The following is an 18593-nucleotide window of genomic DNA, read 5'->3' as shown; positions in this document are numbered from 1 at the left end:
TTTTGGCCTGGGACTCATCGAGCTGAAGGCCCAACTCGTCGAGTAGGAGTGGGATTGGACACGGGACATAAGTGATGGACTCGTTAAGTCGGTGGCCAGACTCGACGAGTAGGCTCTGACTGGACAAAACCCTAATCTGAGGGTTTGCACCATATTTAATCATCTCTTTCAGCCACCACTCGTCCCTATGGCTCCCAAAGACTCTCCATAGCAAACCCTAAGTGTTTTTGGTGCAAGAACTAAGGATTTTGAGTGATTTTTGTGGGTTTTTGACCTCAAGGAAGAAGGAAGAGCATAAAAGGATCAAGAGGAGACTGAAGGATTCGATTTTGGTTCATCATTTGCAGTCTTTGAAAGGTATAAAGTATGTACCTTGCTTGCTTGATTGTTGGATCCCTTTTTGGGGAAGATTTAGGGCTTTTAAGCCATATGAGGTGACCAACCATGATTTGAAAACATGGTTGGGGGTCAAGACTTCGGATCTAGCACTTGGGAAGAGTCGCAAGGCCGATTTGGGTTGCTTTTGCACCCAAGGAAGGCCCCATGCAACAAAAGAGCCATTTCAGAGCCTTTTTGGCTCAAAAGTCCCATGCATGCACGTAAACTTCATAACTTTACGTGCTAGATCGAGCTTAGGGGCTTGGATCTATCATTTGGACAAGTGTTGTACATCAGAAATTGAGGATTTAGGGTGTGGGTGTTATCGACTCGGCGAGTTCGTTCTTGGGACTCGACGAGTCCAAGGCTTTGAGTCCCATATCTGTTGAAGGTCAAGTGAACCCAGTTGGGTGTTAGAAGGGTTGTAGCAGGACAAAAAGAGTGACGCAACGCATTGGACTTAGTTTTAGACCTGGAGTTCATGGGACTCGACGAGTGCTAGAATAGACTCGGCGAGTCCAAGGCAATCTTCTTATGTTTGAAGATGAACTCGACGAGTTGTTCATACAACTCGGTGAGCCAAGGTCAGAACTTTTTTATCAGATGAAGGTGAACTCGACGAGTTGTTCATACGACTCGGCGAGTCGGATGAAGGTTCATTCATGTTCGTAAAGAAGGGGAACTTGTCGAGTCGTTGCTAAACTCGACGCGTCGAGTCATGGATAAGGATGTGTAAAGGGTAGGGACTCGACGAGTTGACGGCCCAACTCGGCGAGTCGGGTCAACTGGAAGTTGACTTTGACTTGGACCTGGTTGGGGGTAAAATAGTCATTTTACCCTAAGAGTAGATATCAGATTCTGACTAAGTGTTTTGTGGGGATTATAGCCGGAGGATTTTCGGAGCAGCAGCAGACAGAGGTTTCCCGCGCAGATTATCAGTAGCTACTCCTACGAGGTGAGTTACCTTCCAGTAGGGGTGGGTCTAAGGCCACAATGCTGACCCACCAAAGAGGAATATTTAGGAGATGATTGTCTTTGTGATAATTATCTTGGTCTGGTTATCTGCCTTGGTTATGAGCTTTATCTGTATGATATGTTATGTGTATAGTAGGGATCAGTTTCCCTGACGGTGGTCCTTAGGACCGAAGGGTAGGTCAATACTCGAATATGCCTGATTTTATGTTTATATCTTGATGTTGTATGCTAGTGGTAGGAGTAGAATAGTCCCCAGTTACTGGTTGAAAGATACCGATGATGGTTACCGGTTGAAAGATACCGATCATGATTACCGGTTGAAAGATACCGATGGAAGTTACTGGTTGAAAGATACCGACGATGATTACCGGTTGAAAGATACCGAAGATGATTACCAGTTGAAAGATACCGATGATATTGTATGTGGTAAGATGGGGGAACTCACTAAGCTTTGTGCTTAAGGTTTCTGTTTTGGTTTCAGGTACCTCTTCGTCTAAGGGGAAGGAGTCGGCGGCGTAGCATCGCATCACACACACACACATGATTCCGCATCGGACTTTCTAGGATTGTACTCCGGTTTTCCTTATTTTTGATGTCATGGTTTGGGACACAACATTATGATTTTGTAATCTGTTGATTTATTGACAATGTTATGGTAAATTTTTTTAAAAATTATTAGTTTAAAAATGAAATTTCCGGGCTTGAATTTTGGGATGTTACAGTAAAACTTATTTACTCTGTTGTTAGAGTAAAAAGCTACAGCTTTGTCGTCCGAGTTGACGATCACACTTCATCACCAGAATTTCTTTCTCAGTAACTTCCTTCTCAGCTTCTCTTCTCAATACCTTTGACAAAATTGCTAATGGACCACCCAGATTGATCCTTGACTCTTCAGCTATCTCATTCACTTCGCCTTCGTGAGCTTTAATCACATTTTAAAGATCGTTTAGAGAATAAAAATCAAAGCTTGTTGTGTCTTTACCATCAAACTCATTCCTCCATTCCTTTTGAAGCCCCATTAAGAAAGTAAGATTGTATTCCATAGTCATCCTTGTGATGACGTACTTAGTGCACTTGTAGATTAGCTCATTCAAACGATCATAGAACAATTCAATCAATTCTCCATCTTTTTGCCTGAACTCTCTTAATTCAATCAGACACTGCTTGACTGAACTGATTTTGTCTTCTCGTTGCCCTGATATTTTTCCTTTGGCGTATTCCAGATTTGTTTTGAGGTTTTGCAGCTACGAACGTAATTGTACACCATAGGAGGAAGGGCTCCACAGGGTTCTCTCATACACCTTTTCTCATTTTTCAGTAGCCTTGCAGTTTGATCATTGACATCTACATTAGTTGCAGAAGTTCAAGCACTTTGAACAGAAGGAGGATGAACATCATGAGTAATGCACTTCCACAACTCTTCATCAATTCCGTTCAAGTAATCCTCCATACAATCCGCCCATTGATCGTAGTATTTCGGAATTAGCATAGGAATCATAGTTGAAGATCCTAGCAAATGAGAGAAAGAATTCATGGTATTCATATTGAAGGTCGCCATGGATGTACGGACAAATTTAGAGAAAAGCTTGAGAAATTTGAAGATAACTAGATGAATCAACCAGAAAATGAATTACAAACACTCGATTAGACAATCGAAATGCAGAATCAAATAAAAACTGAAGATCTATAGAGATTTTCATAATCAAAAGTGCGGAAACTTTTGAATCTAGAACAGGATTCAAAAAGCTTTTGAAAAAAATAAATTTCAGATCAAGACAGTATGATTCCTGCTCTGATACCAATTATAGTGATTATTGAATTGAGTATAGAAACAAAATCAGAGTAAGAACAGATTTAGACACAAGATCTAAATATAATCTGGTTGGGTCGTTGTATTTCTTTATCAGTTGAATACAGAGGAAAAGAGAAATGATTACAATTCTGAGAAGAGTTCTTAACCTCTAAAAGTATCCTTCCCAAATTTAAAGAGAAAACTGAAAGCACAAAAAATACAAGGGACTAATTACACTAAGCTTCGAAACATAAAATGCCCTTGTAATAATATTACAAACACACTTCAATATTAAAGACAACTAAGATACATTCGACACCTCAAATAACATTCGAAACTCTACATAGAGCAATTTTTTCATAAAAAAAAACTAAAAATATAGATATTCATAACTTTTTATCCTCCATCCATTGATATCAAATTTAATAAAAAAAATGATCTTTTCATATTCACACTGTGAATTTGTATAGATTCACCTTGTGAAATCTGTACAGATTCACAGTGTGAATCTGTGCAGATTCACACTGTGAATCTGTGCAGATTCACACTGTGAATCTATGCAGATTCATACAGTGAATTTATGCAAAATTAATGATTTGTAGTGCAGATTCATAATGTGAATCTGAATGGATAATACATATATATATATATATATATATATATATATATATATATATATATATATATATATATATATATATATATATATCAAATTCGATATCAATGGAAAGAAGATAAAAAGTTATGAATTGTTATATTTTAAGAATTTTTTTCCGAAACAACAACGAGTCACCTCCCTGAGGTCTAGCAGCAGCAACATCAGCAGTAGCTGCAACTGCAGCAGCCTCAGTCAACATGGTGTACTGCTCATCAAAAGTCTTGATCAACGTGGTCTTGATGTCTCCAAACATCTCAGGAATCTCAGCCCGGATGGCAGCAGCCACCTCCTCATGAATCATCCGACGGATCTCCTCGTCACTGACACCACTGGTCTCAGGCGTGTGTCGAGTCCCAACGATGATGTCTCTGAAATACAACAAAAATTATTAGAGATTTGATTGAACATGCTCATACTCGCTGACGCAACCCTACTTGTCCTCCGTCGTCCAAAAGATTCTTACTTGAATGCCCACTGATCCGGTGTCTTCAGTAGTACGAGCCCAATACTACTGACCAAACCGCACCAGCATTCACTTCAAGTCCAACTCCTTGGATCTTGGATTACAAGTACTCTATTCTCATGAGCTCCTAACTGCTATCACTCGCTCTCAAAGCATCTCAGCAGCCGAAAACTCCTAGGCTAAGGCATCGCAAATCAGGCCACTCTAGTCCTAATATGTATACTTAGCCTACTCTAGCATGCATAATATAACATATCTCATAACACATAAAGTAAGAGTACTTTTGGGGAATTCGTCGCTCGGGCGCTGGCTGATCGTACACACGACTCTGCTCTGTTTGTCTCAAAACTCTGTTACTCTTTTCAAAAAATTTATTTTATTATAAAAATTCTCCTCAATTCCTCAGTTTGAGTTCAGATACGCTCGAAGATGCATCCGAATCCTTCAAACCAAGGCTCTGATACCAACTTGTAACAACGTAAATTTTCAAAACAATATTTTCATTTTCAAAACCATCATTTTTCACAAAATAACATCAACATATTGTTTCAAATGTATTTATCACAAAACATCTCCCCAGAATCCAAAACATAAACTCCACAAGTGTGTACGGATCATGTCGGTGCCTTCCCGCGCTCGTCACTGGTACTTGAAACACATCACACAACAACTGTAAGCATAAATGCTTAGTGAGTTCCCCCAAAATACCACATACAACACATACGCCACTCGAGGCTATAATACGACCCTTCGGTCGATGTGTCTCAGTGGGACCCTCCAGTCCCGTAGCTCGTTGGACCCTCTGGTCCGGTCATAGCTCGTTGGGCCCTTTGGCCCGGTCTATATCGTTGGACCCTTCGGTCCGGTCTATAACAACATACAACATACACACAGCACATAGCACATAATCTCATACATAACACATAAGACCCTCTGGTTTACACAATATACCACTCTAGGTAAGTATAGTGAGAAGACTAACCTCGATGTCTTGGTAAATATTTGTCTCGGAATAAATGTGATCTAGCCTCCGCCTAATCACACAAAGTAATACACTCATAAATACAACTGCACTCAACCCTAAAGGTCAACAAGGTCAACGGTCAACTTTGACTGGACTCGACGAGTGCACTAGGGCGACTCGGCAAGTCTATACGTGTCCCCTAACTCTCTTGGATCCTCTCTTGACACGCCGAGTACTTCTCTGACTCGACGATTTCCACCTGGCATGAATCACAGGGCCACCATGACTCAACTCGCCGAGTCTCAAGAACAACTCGGCGAGTTCCGGCTTGACTCAGTCCCCCTGACTCTCCCTGACTCACTGAGTCGACCCCTCAACTCGACAAGACCACTCGCTGAGTGGTTACGGGCAAACTTCATGCTACTCGCCGAGTCTGTTCTTCAGACTTAGCGAGTTCATGCCATGCATAAACTCAAACTCACTTCTGAGGTCAGATCTGTTCCATACAATCATAGATCTGGCCTCCCAAGCATGATAATCACGTAAAGTCCAAACCTTGGTGCTCAAACAACAACTATTTGCTCATATATGATGTTTTAGCCCCATATCTCATAACCCTTGGTCAAAACTCCCATGAATCCTCATAAAGCTTAAGGAATAAAGCTTCTCTGGACCTCTATGGATCCCATTTCAAGCCTCATCACAAATAGGGACGAAATGGACATCAAATCTAACCAACAAAGGGGTCAAGAAACCCTAAGCCCCCATGTTCATCATAATAACAGAAAAGGGAGCCAAAATACACCTCCAAAATGATGCTCTGAGCTCCAAATTCGAAGGATGTCCACCTCCCTTGCCTCCTCTTGGCTACAAACTCCTTTGCCTTGCCAAACAAAGCTTCAAAGGTTAACAATGGCCTCCTCTCTCTCCCAAAACACTCAAAATCTCTTTAGGGTTTCTCTCTGGGGTTGGTGGCCGCAAATGACGGACATAAGCCCCTTTAAATAGGTCTCAAACCCTGGAAATTAGGGTTTCATTAAACAGCGTGGACTCGCCGAGTCCACTTTTGGACTCGTCGAGTCCAGACGCGAACTAGCGTGCAAAACCGCGATCCTACTCAGCGAGTTTAGACTCCAACTCGCCGAGTCTCCTCACATTATTCAAAAATTAAAAGAATAAAAATAATACCTGGGAATCCGGGTGTTACAGTGGCGCAGCTGCCAGTGCTCATCTATAGGGTACTAGGTCCATTGTTGTCAATGTTCACCTATGGGGCACTAGGTCCATACCACTAATATTCCTCTATTTCAGCTTTCACCCCTCGTCCTTCATCTACCCATGTTTTACCCAAAAAAATTTGTAGATATAAAAATACGTATACAGTTTAAAACATTTAAAACATGTATAAAAATCTCTCACCCAACATAGACAGCAAGTATTCAGACAATATGCACATATAACACGTAATTTATATTAAATACTTCATATCTATGTGTAAGATTAAAATAACTATGCACTCACTTGGTAAGGTGGTGACTCGGTACTCAGACAACACTTCGTTACTCTTAAAACAATTTTCCTCGGACAAAACCTAGTATCATTACCACTAGAGTTTAGTCTAATATTCACTGAGACTAAATAATAGTCTAGCTATTATTACTATTATATAAGCGTTAAATGATACTTATATAACCCATAATAATAGCCCAAGTACTTATTATAAGGTCCTAATAACATTACTATAATTAATTAGAAGCTATATTAAAAATAGCGTAGGCGTAACTCACTTACAGCGGGTTTTTCGCAAAACCGGGCTTCGCTGGAGCAACATTCCCGAGCCGAAAGGCTCTTTTCTCAGAGCCGTCGGGCGCTCCGGGGCTTCCACCTCGTGCTAGGGAGTTACCCTAGGCTTTGGGGGGTTAGGGAGGCTTAGAGAGACAGAGAGAGAGAGAGAGAGAGAGAGAGAGAGAGACAGAGAGTTTAGAGAGAGAAAGAAGTGGGGAAAGGTGTGGGAAATGGAGGAACCCGGAACCTCTAAGAATAGGCTGAATTCCTGATGGACTCGCTGAGTAGGAGGACCTACTCGCCGAGTTGGGTCATGTGGCAGCCTTCTGGTGGTGCCACGTGTCCAATTCTGGTGGTGCCACGTCACCCCCTATCATGTATCAGCCTTCAAACTTAGAAAGTCATAACATTCGCATACGAGCTCCGTTTTCGACGTTCTTTTTTCAACGCGTAGGTAAAATCAAGATCTACAACTTTCATTTAGACTCTGTTGGCTAATTCTCGACCGATCTCAAATTTAACAGTAGGATGCGTTTAGACTGTTAAATGACCGCAAAGAATTCATAACTCCTTCATACGGACTCCGTTTGCGTCTATCTTTTTATCGTTGAGTTCCTATTAATGAGATATTCAACTCTCATTTAGGTCGCGTAAGCCAAAAACTGCTCGAACTAAAATTCGAGTTTCAGGTTGTGACAACCCGATATTTCGATTCTATGTAATGACTTAAAAAGCCAAGTATTGTAACCACTTTTTAAAATAATAAAATTAACTTTGAAAAATAAAAATGTACAAAAGTCTCTATTTGGTTACCTACTATGTTAGATATCATTAAATCGTGATCGTACATAAAAAGAACGTCCAAATCTGACTTCGTATAAGGAAGTTATGATTTTTCCAAGTTCGGCATAGCGATAGACAGCTAAAAACTCGAAACAGAGATCGAGCGAATTTTGACCGGAATGATCTAAATGAGGATCGAAGGTCTCGACAATGGTTTTTCAACGGTAAAAAGTCTAGCAAAAACAGACATCGGATAAAGAAGTTATGGATTTCTAACGAACTTTTCTTACCCCGACCTTTTAATAAATAAATAATAAAAATAATTTCAAAATTTGCCGACGGAGTCTAAACGAAAGTTGTAGAGCGTAGTCTCACCTACGCGTGGATATAAAGAACGTCGAAAACGGAGTTCGTATGAAGAAGATATGAATTTTTGAATTTTACTAAATAATAAAAATAAAATTTTAAATCAAATTCCGGTATTATCCGAAGGAGGAGTCACCGGGCCAATCCGAGTTACGCCCAGCGTACTCGAGGACTAGGCCTCGGATCGTCCACGTCGCCCTTTATGCGAGGCTATGCCCCGTCCCATCCGAGCTCCGAGGCAGTCGAGGATGCGGTCACGTATGACGCACGCGTACGCCCAGCCTATCGAGGTGGTTCCCATCCCCTATAAAAGGGATGTGAGGGTTCCGGGGAAAATGCTCATTTCCGCTGATCTTTCTTGAGTTTTTGCCTCGTTTTCCGTGCACGTGATATCCCGAAGCCCCGGTTTCCATACTCAAGCCCCGAAGTTCGTTTGTGCTCCCGAGATTCCCGAGAATCCCGAGAAAATCCGCTTTCTCGAGTCAAAGTTCTGCTCGGTTTTCATCTCGCCTTCTTTGATCTTTCAAGTGAGTTCATACCCCTATAAACTATGCTTCTAAATGTTTGATATACGCTTTTTATACAATGTTAGGGGGGGGGGGGGGGAATGCAAGTAAAACACGTAGTTATTATCAGGTATAACTTAACGATTCACTATATAAACTCTTTATCTAAGTAATCATATGTGATTCATAAACTACTACATGAGCATTCTCGTATGAAATATATTTTCAATAACACCTCGTCTCGTGGAAATAAAACGTGTTTATATATATATATATATATATATATATATATATATATATATATATATATATATATATATATATATCTCCAAATAAAATGCTCCATTCTTACATTAGGTATATGTGCTCAGTCAAGTCACTTTACGTGTTATACTTTACATAATGAGTAAGCATTACACTAGGGTTTACTATACGAATGAAAAACATTTTGAAAAACTTTAATAGGTATAGCTTACGAGGAAATCATGAACATTTACATACTAAGAACACTACATCAAAGAGATATTCTCATATACAAGAACAAATGGACATTTCCATACGTAATTCTGTTTTATACTAAATTTTGTGAGACATTTCACGTACTTTCGAGTATGCATTTTAAGTCCTGTATTATATACCATAATCCCTTGTAGGGGGAGCGTGATACTTGTGTATAGATCTATACGGGATTGACAATCTCGCACCTAAGTTGTTAGCTACAACTAGGCCGGCATACCTGGGGTGACAAACGTCATAACTTTCCAACGCTTGAAGAACGTTGTTATAGGCATCCTAGTCAAAAAGTATGGTTATTAGACTCACATGGAGTATTAAAAACACATTGATTTACGGGGTTTTTTAAATGCCTTAACGATTTACACATAAAACTACTATTTTAGGCATGAATAACACTATTGCAATTACAGTTTTGGTAAAATCAAACTACCATATACTATAGTAGAAAATATGGGATTTTTTTGGAACATTTAACATGAACAAACCATTTTCATATAAACACGGTCACTAAATACTTATGAACTCACCAGCTTAAATGTTGATCTACTCTTTCAAAACTACATGTATTTGTCAGGGATTCAGTAATACAAGTAAAACTACAGCTTTTGAAGAAGGGACGCTATGGCGTTAGTTTAATTTCATTTTAAACATCATATTGTAATTTTCTTTTGAAACAAGTACCTTTAAACAATATAAACTTTTAAATTATATATGTGATGGTTGTATTGCTTTCTTTACTATGTATTCGATCATTACGATACTACATGAAGTCATCCGCCCTCGAACGATTCCGCCGTTCTGGTTTGGGGGTGTGACAGATTGGTATCAGAGCATTGTTTATAGTGAACTAAGTATATCGAACCACATAAGATATACAAACTATAAATGCATAAGGGACTAAAACTCTCTGACAAAACGTTTTTTTTACACCTAAGGCCTCGTTTCATTAATTTAGATTATTTGGGTCGTAAAAGTACAAATACATGCATACAACGATATATCTTCATGGTTAGAACTATACAAGAAGTATTGAGACGAGTTGGACACTACGATTATTTCTCGATATACGTAATTGAATTTGGGACGAATATAGCCTGATCAACTATATTTATCCAAGATTAGACTAACGTATGTCGAGGAAGGGTCGTAGTGAGCAACATGTCAAAACTTACCAAAAATAAACACTAGTATCAAACATATAAATTTAAATACTATGGGAGTATTTGGTGCATAAAATAGTTTAATCTACATGTTTAGTTTTACATGTTTCATAATTTATTCAATTCCTATAACCCTATTCACGTATAGACTCAATGGATGGATTTCATCACCCCGACGACCCCTACTACCCCAACCAAGGTAACGGGGGATGGATCGAAGAAGATCCCGAAGAGGATGAAGAACCCATCGAGTTGGAGGGAGGGGATGACTCTGGGACAGACTCAAAACCAAAAGTAGTCGACCCTCCAGCCGCTCAACCTCCCGCTATTAGGAGGAACTTCCAGGGACCGAATCCCATTTGGGGAAGTCACCTACACCACTGGAGCCAGCAACAAGGGATACGTCCTCTCTATAGCATGTGTCGAGACTTCTATGATGTCTGTGGCAGAGGTTCAACCGATCGAGCACTTCCAGTCATGGTGGGCAAGCCATCCAACCAGTCCTATCAATCCGGGGTTCAAGCTAGCCGGATTCTGTAACAACCCCAAATTTCCATTCTGTACAAACAATATCAAGTCAATAGAAGTTAGAACAATTGCAGTAAATTTTCAGACTTTTGGTATAAGTTTGAGTATTTCAAGATTTACACTTAAAGAGATATCAGGAGAGAGGGTGCACTAGGGTATCGTGCAACTCTGTTATTCCAGAACTCTATGATATTAGAGTTCACTGCCTGAATAAAATATTTTCCGCCAAAAACCCCAGGGGTATATATATGGTTCTTAGCCATATTTATTCATTTGTTACATTTCCAACTAGAGAAAAGCCAAATTCTCTCTCACGGATCTTTGGCCTTTCGTCCCGCATCGTGAGTACTTCTATCTAAGTGTGTTATAAGGCTTGATATGTGTCTAATACACTAGAAATCATAAGAAACCCACAAGATCAAAGAGTTTACGGCCCAAGAACATCTTAGACCGTAAACCCTTCTTTAAGGGGAAAGAGTGCCCTAGTCCCTTCCTCTTGCAATGAAACTAGCCTAGACTCGTATCCTAATGTATGTAGGACTAGAAAACACCCCAATAACACCAAGAGTAAGGTGTTCACGGCCCAAGAAGTTCTTGGACCGTGAACTCCAAACAAAAGGGCCAAAGTGTGCTTTAAACTCTCCTTAAGCCTTGGGCACTAGCCTAGATTCATTCCTAGTTAAATTAGGGACTTGAAAACACCAAAAACACCCTTTCCATGAGAAATTACGGCCATAACCTCTAAGGGAAGTGGTTCCAGGGCCGTGAACTCCCCAAAGGAGTTGAAAGGTGCCCTAATCTCTTCCAAAGACTTTGCCATTAAGTAGAAATGCTTCTTAGGGTCTTGTAAAGCCTCAAAACATCAAATGACCAAGTAAGTAGGAGCTTACGGCCGTAAACCCATGAGTTTAAGACCGTAAACTCATTTGTTGGTGACATTAGGGCGGTGAACTCCATTAGGGAGTTTTCCTTGAACCCTACACATACTAGCTTTTCCCTACAACACTTAGATGCAATCCTTGAGGCTTATAACACTTGTTAAAGGTGTTTAGCATGTCCTAGGGTGTGTTGACTTTGTTTATTAGTTGTTTAAAGACTAATTTGATACATATATGTGATATTATATGTTAACTAGGATCATAGAGTGTGTTCAAGACTTCACTTGACACCTAGCAATCCTACATCTTCAGTTCATCCGTACCACTCACAACAGGTGAGTTCATACCCCTTAATCAATATTTTAAATGTTTTTAAATGTTTTTATGGAGTGGGATACAAGTAGAATCATGCTAGTTATTATATCAATCACATGTGATTAATAAGCAGCATTCAAATGATTTACTACTCATTAGCTGTTTTACCAAACAGTTTTCTTCACATGATTTTCATAAACGTTTTATATGTTTAAAACTCCTTATTAACCTATTCATTATACACTGTATGTTTCACTTCAAACTCATTTACAATTGTGTTTCAAACAAATGTTTCTTTATACTTAAACTGTGTTATCTAACAAATACTTCCAACCCGTTTTATAGGCTGACATCAAGTCGACCTTTTCTTAGATAATAATCATATTCAAAGGTTTTACAAAAATTATTTTATGCTTTTATGTAGTCATAAAGGTTCTTCCAGTCAGTTCAATACCCTTGGGTAGCAAGGGTATACTTCCATGTTCATACGTAGCAGTTATATTACTAGTAAGCTACCATATGGGTAGTTTAGGAAGATACTAATACGTTTACAAGAATACGGAATCATACCACGAGTCAGTTCATTCATGATTCTATACATGCTAGATAGAGAGAAAACACACATTACAGCTAGTACACATAGTACATTACTATACATGCTAGATAGAGAGAACACACGTTACAGCTAGCACATGCAGAACATTACAATACACTACTATACTATTACATGATTACGTTTACATGAGTACATTTACATGAATACGTTTACATGAGTACATTTACATGAGTACATTTACATGAGTACATTTACCTGAGTACATTTACATAGATACGTTTACATAGAGACCCTGTTATAAGCATGCCTATATATGTATAGTCATATAAGTAATGTTTAACGGACTTAGGAAGGCTATCCGCTCTATTTCCTTTTCGCCGTTGGGATGTGGTCTGGTGGCTATCAAGTATCCATCCAAAGGTTGTTTAAATATTGGTTATATATCATGTGTACATATATGGACATAATAGTTCCTTTCAGTCAGTTTAGTAGCTTTGGGTAGCAAAGGTATATGTTCATATACTTTTACATAGATCCTATAAGATGATAGGACAGACATCACTAGGTGCTATAGCATGGAACGGTTTCAGGATCTAACTATACCAATGAATCACAACGCATTGTGATAGTTATATTGGGTATACATGATCATATTAATGTGGATGTTCACAGCTTGCAAGTATGCAGGGGTCGTGTATGGGTCCCAAAATCCCTTTGACAGGGGAGCGTCTAGCCTGGGATCTAGCCATCACATTATGCCTTATCCCTCAAATAAGGCAATATTAGTACAGAATTAGTCACTTATTACAAATACTACAGTACTTACAAGATTACAATAGACTTAAGGTAGTTAGTACGGTTGTAGTTATTTGATACTACACCATAGTACTATTTCATTTTCCCATTACTTTCACTTCGTGAACATTCACACGATGCATGGTAATGTAGAAGCTATATTATGGATAATGATAGTCGGATTTAGGAAAATACACACTCTTACAAGAGACACACACAAAGATACTAGATGCCTTGGTAGAAGGATACTTTTAGTAGGAAACATATGGTTTTCTAGGATGTTTAAAAAGTTTTCATTACTTACAGTTCATATACATACAAATACTTACAGTTCATATACATACAAATACTTACATACAAATTAAGACACTAAAATACTTATGATCTCACCAGCTTTAAAGCTGATACTCTCTTTCAAAATAACTTGTATCCTCAGGTCAACGATAGACAGGTACCGATGCAACGTTTAGAGAAGATGGTGCTCGTTGAAGACTCATCTTTCATTTTGATTTATACTTTAATGTTTATCATAATTTGACAGAACTCGCTTGTATTAAAATTATATTATTAATGCAATGGATGATGTTGTTTCTTGTTTACTACTTTTCATTGTTATGATACTGTACATGACGTCTTCCGCCCCAGAACGTTTCCGCCGTTCATGGTTTTGGGGTGTGACAAATTGGTATCAGAGCATTGTTTATAGTGAATTAAGTATATCAACCCATAAAAGATATACAGAATATAAATACAATGGGATTAAAATACTCTGACCAAGAGTTTATACTTTAAATAATAAAATATTTAATTAAGTATACGTGTCTGCATTCATACTAAAATCAGTGTCACTAGGACAGTACAAAAGAATTACGATTGTTGGGCAACACAGGTGGACTTAGAGACATATAGTCAAAACTGGGAAGATATAGCCTGAGCAACTATATTATCCGAGGGTTGGCTAGCATGTGCCTAAGTGTAGTTGTGAGGTTACAACAAGTCTAAAATCTTACCAACAATACCACAACGAGAACAACAGAACATAAACCTAAAATACTATAGGGGTATTTGGTGTTACTATGGTACTTTATACTTGAGAACTAAAAAGGATCTTCATTACTAAGTTGATAGTTGCTAAGTGGATACCCTAAAGTTATATGTAACTAGGATGTTATAGACTTAGAATCTGTGAAAATTTTGCTTTACCCTATTCTTTGTGAATTTGGAGTTAAAGTCACTTATTCGAAGGCCTATCCTGTTTTGATTACATGTAACTGGTATGCACTTCACAAATAGTGATGTAACTAATGAAGATTTTCTAAATAATTATCTAGACAGTTCGTCTAATAATTATTTTCTTATCCCAATTCTCGCGTAGATAACATGGCTGGACTCCATCCCCATGGCAACCAGTATCTTCCGAATGAAGTCATTGTTGGATGGTTTGGAGAAGAACCAGAGAATGATCATCCTATCCCTTTGAATGATCACCATGATGAAGACCTTTCGGACGGTGCTAACTCCGAACCTGAGGTTGAGAACCTACCCCAGGCAGCTCCCATTCCAAATCCTAACCCTCGTCCGGCTTTTCATGGCCTGACGCCTCAGTGGGTGGCATGCTTGGAAACATGGATCCAAGGACAAGATCAGCCCATGCCATTTAGTGGTGACCGAAGCTTTTATGACCTGAGCAATGGGGGCTCAGCAGACCGAATCTTGCCAATCCTAGTCTGCAGAGTGGCTCGAAATGAGATTCAAGGCAGGACAACCTTACATCAGATCACAGAAGTTGTCGCCGACGATGTATACCCTCTGCACCATTCGCCTAGAAGATGCTCATGAGAGATCTGAGAGAGATCATGAAACCCTACTTCAAGCACTGGCTGAATCACGAGCCGAAGTCATAGAACTCCGAGTACGCCAATGGGTGTACGAAAGACACCTACTTGATGTGGAATGCCAACTGGCTGAACTAAGAGTTCACCAGTGGGATGACTGTCGCTAGTAGTAGATGATTTACTTTATTTTCCTTGTTAAAAGGAATCGTTTTCTGTCTATGACCGATGTGGCATTTTCTATGAAACTATCTTGTACTGTAAGTACTTTAGTTAGGCCTTTATGCTGTCAAGAACTATCTTCTCTGGATATGATGTAAGACCTTTTACAAGGTTATTTTCCCCAAACTATTATGTCATGAATATCAAAGATATTGACAATCAGCTAACTTCTGTGTCATTCTTTATTCAAATACTCTCATCATACTTTCATTGGGGTATATCTGAAACATGCTTTAGTCAAGACATTGGACTATAGCAATTTAGCTCCGGAGACATTTCCAAGTCTCTTTTAGTGGTTGGATCATGTTATTCACCAACCAAAGATACCTCGGCTTGAACGACAAGCGTCTTGAGACCATTCTACGAACTTACTTCCACTCAGTACTAGGACTGCATCATGGGGATGTAGGTTAAACCTTCGCGAACATACTTCCAATCCTTACTAGGAATGCATCATAGGGATGTAGGTCGAACTTTCGAGAACATACTCTTACTCTTTACTTGAGCAATCGAAGTACATCTAGGGTCAACCGGAATTGCTCACAAAATCCTTATCTTTCATATTACATAATCATGTCGTCATCCGGAAACAGTCAGCTGAACAACGGAACCCATGCCTTTCCTATGGACGCCGCTACCTTCCAAACTGCAGTTACAGCTGCCGTGATGGCTGTCGTAACCGCTGTCCTTGTGCACCGTAGCGCTATCAACGCAAGCAATGTTGATGATGGGGTTGAAGATTCCGATCGTAGTATCAATCCAGGAAGTCATCAAATGGTAACAGTCGCAGGCTCGTAAAGCCAAAAAGCAGAGAACAAGAAACGAAAGTGCCAAGCCCAGAAAGAATGCAAGAAATACCAAAAGCTGGCCATGAAACAACAACAAGTGGAAACCCCTACCATCCCCGTACCGAGCAGTCCATACGAGGGAAAACTCCCGAAGTGTGATAAGTGTAATTTCCATCATCATGGGGCTTTCCATGAGATGCAATGTTGCAATTGCCTAAAAATAGGGCACCATGCTCGTAGCTGTGGAGCACCGGCACGACCCATCACTCAAGCCCCTGACATCAGAGTCAACCAGGCTTACGATGGTGGTGTTAAAACTAGACCCTATGAAAGGAAAACTTCAAAGTGGATGAGCAAGGAGAACACTCGTGTCCACATCACTCTAGCTCGACACATCACTTCCGTCATCAATGTTGGTGCTGTCCATATATGTCACCAATGCGGTGAAATTGGACACCTCAAGAAGGATTGCCCGATAGCGAAGAACTCTGGCGCAGACGGGAAGATTCTCAGGATCACAGCTGTAGGAGAACCTACTCCGGACCCACGTTAATGTAATTAAGGCGTTTCGTTGTAACAGACTTATAAACCATCCAAAACTATTATAACTAGAGTCTTACCTTTTGCGAGATCCCGTCGGTATAGGGATGCTCGTGCTGCGTATACTTGTCTTTTGTAGTATATTTTGTTAGTGGCAATAGTCTTGTGGTAAGTCTAAAGTACTGTAACCCTGTTGATGGTTGCACGGTTGTGTTTTGTCTGTAACGCCTTATATTCAAATCTAATGTCTTTAAGTTTCCTTATGATTTTGACATTATCATACGACTAGATTGAATTTGATCCACACAAAACCAGCTTCATATGTACATCTCTTTCTTCGAAATCGCCTTTCCAACAAAGCCGTCATATCAGAACACCGAAGTAATCATGCATGGAGTACCTCATAGTTCTTTTCCTTTCCGAAGAAATCCCCGAAGTACCACTCGTACAGTACGTCAAGTTCAATCCAAAGATCCATACGGTTGATCTGTCGCTGAAGAATGTATACATAGGGGTGATATATAAACAAGGTTCTACAGGTTTAGAATTGATGATTCCACTTTAACTTCTTTTTCCTCGATGGGATGTGAGCTTAAAGAAGAATCAGTTATTCGGCTACCTTTTCAGTCTTAATTATATACGACTCGTATACACGAGATTGTGATTGTTGAACAATGTAGGAATTCTAATATGAACTTCAGGACGGAGACTGCCCAAGACTACAAGTAATCGCATTGTCATGTGAACAAACTTAGAACCCAGTATGACTCCTGTAACCAGATCGCACTACAGTCTAAACACCTACGGAGATACAAGAACAGTCCAGACAACTTAGCAAACTACTCAACAATAGAATTGGAAGACCAGGCTTCTCACCCTGGAGAGCTCCAGTCTTATTCTTCCAGAAGTCGACGGATTGCATCATATGTACCTCGGCTATCGAGGACTCCGTCAAGATTTCCATTAGAAATCGTTACCTCTGCCTCGCATAGATGAATCGGTTGAGCAAACGCAAGGAACGAGTTACCTTTCAGAAATGGACCGAGATCCGAATATCAGCAGTTTCGAGTGTTAGGGAAGGATGTCCTGAAGACTACCCTCCGAACTCGATGCGGACACTTCGAGTCCGTAGTGATACCCTTCGGATAGGACCAATACGCCCATAATATTCATGAGCTTAATGAGTAGGGTACGCCATTCTTACTTGGATCAGCTCGTCATTCTCCTTGTAATGACTTACTTATCTACCCTCGTAGTAAGAAGGAATCCATGGAAACATTACCCTCAGAGAAACTTTCGTGAAGTTCTCTAAACACGAGTTTTGGAATTAAAGAGTCAGATTCCTATAACACACTATTAGTGATGTGGGAATTCTTGAGTACTCTTTCAATTTATCAAAACTGTTGAGAATTTGTCGACACCGAAGACGCCGACATAAATTCGCCAAATTCTAGGTCTTGCAAACCTACTATCGTAGTCCATTCAGAACTCCTCGCAAATTACAGAAACCCTTATGACTTTGACCCAGTAGGGGGTGGCCCTTGACTGGGAAGTTAAGCAAGAGAAAGAAACCTTGGAATTCCAAGTGAGAGACCAAGTTCTTTAGGAAAACTCACTCTGGGAATGGCTTAATATGCTTCGTAACGCGTGGAAAGCTAAATCCAAGATAGTTAGGACCTCTGAGATTCTTACCAGAATCGGTCCTATATCTCACAAACTAGACCTACTCCGCGAGTGGAGCAACGTACATTTTACCCTTCGCATCTCGATCTTAAAACCGTACCTTTCCATCA

Source organism: Lactuca sativa, chromosome 4 (genome assembly GCF_002870075.4).
Source record: "Lactuca sativa cultivar Salinas chromosome 4, Lsat_Salinas_v11, whole genome shotgun sequence".
Taxonomy (NCBI): domain Eukaryota; kingdom Viridiplantae; phylum Streptophyta; class Magnoliopsida; order Asterales; family Asteraceae; genus Lactuca; species Lactuca sativa.
The sequence above is the reverse complement of the archived record's forward strand: the minus strand, read 5'-3'. Positions refer to the sequence as shown.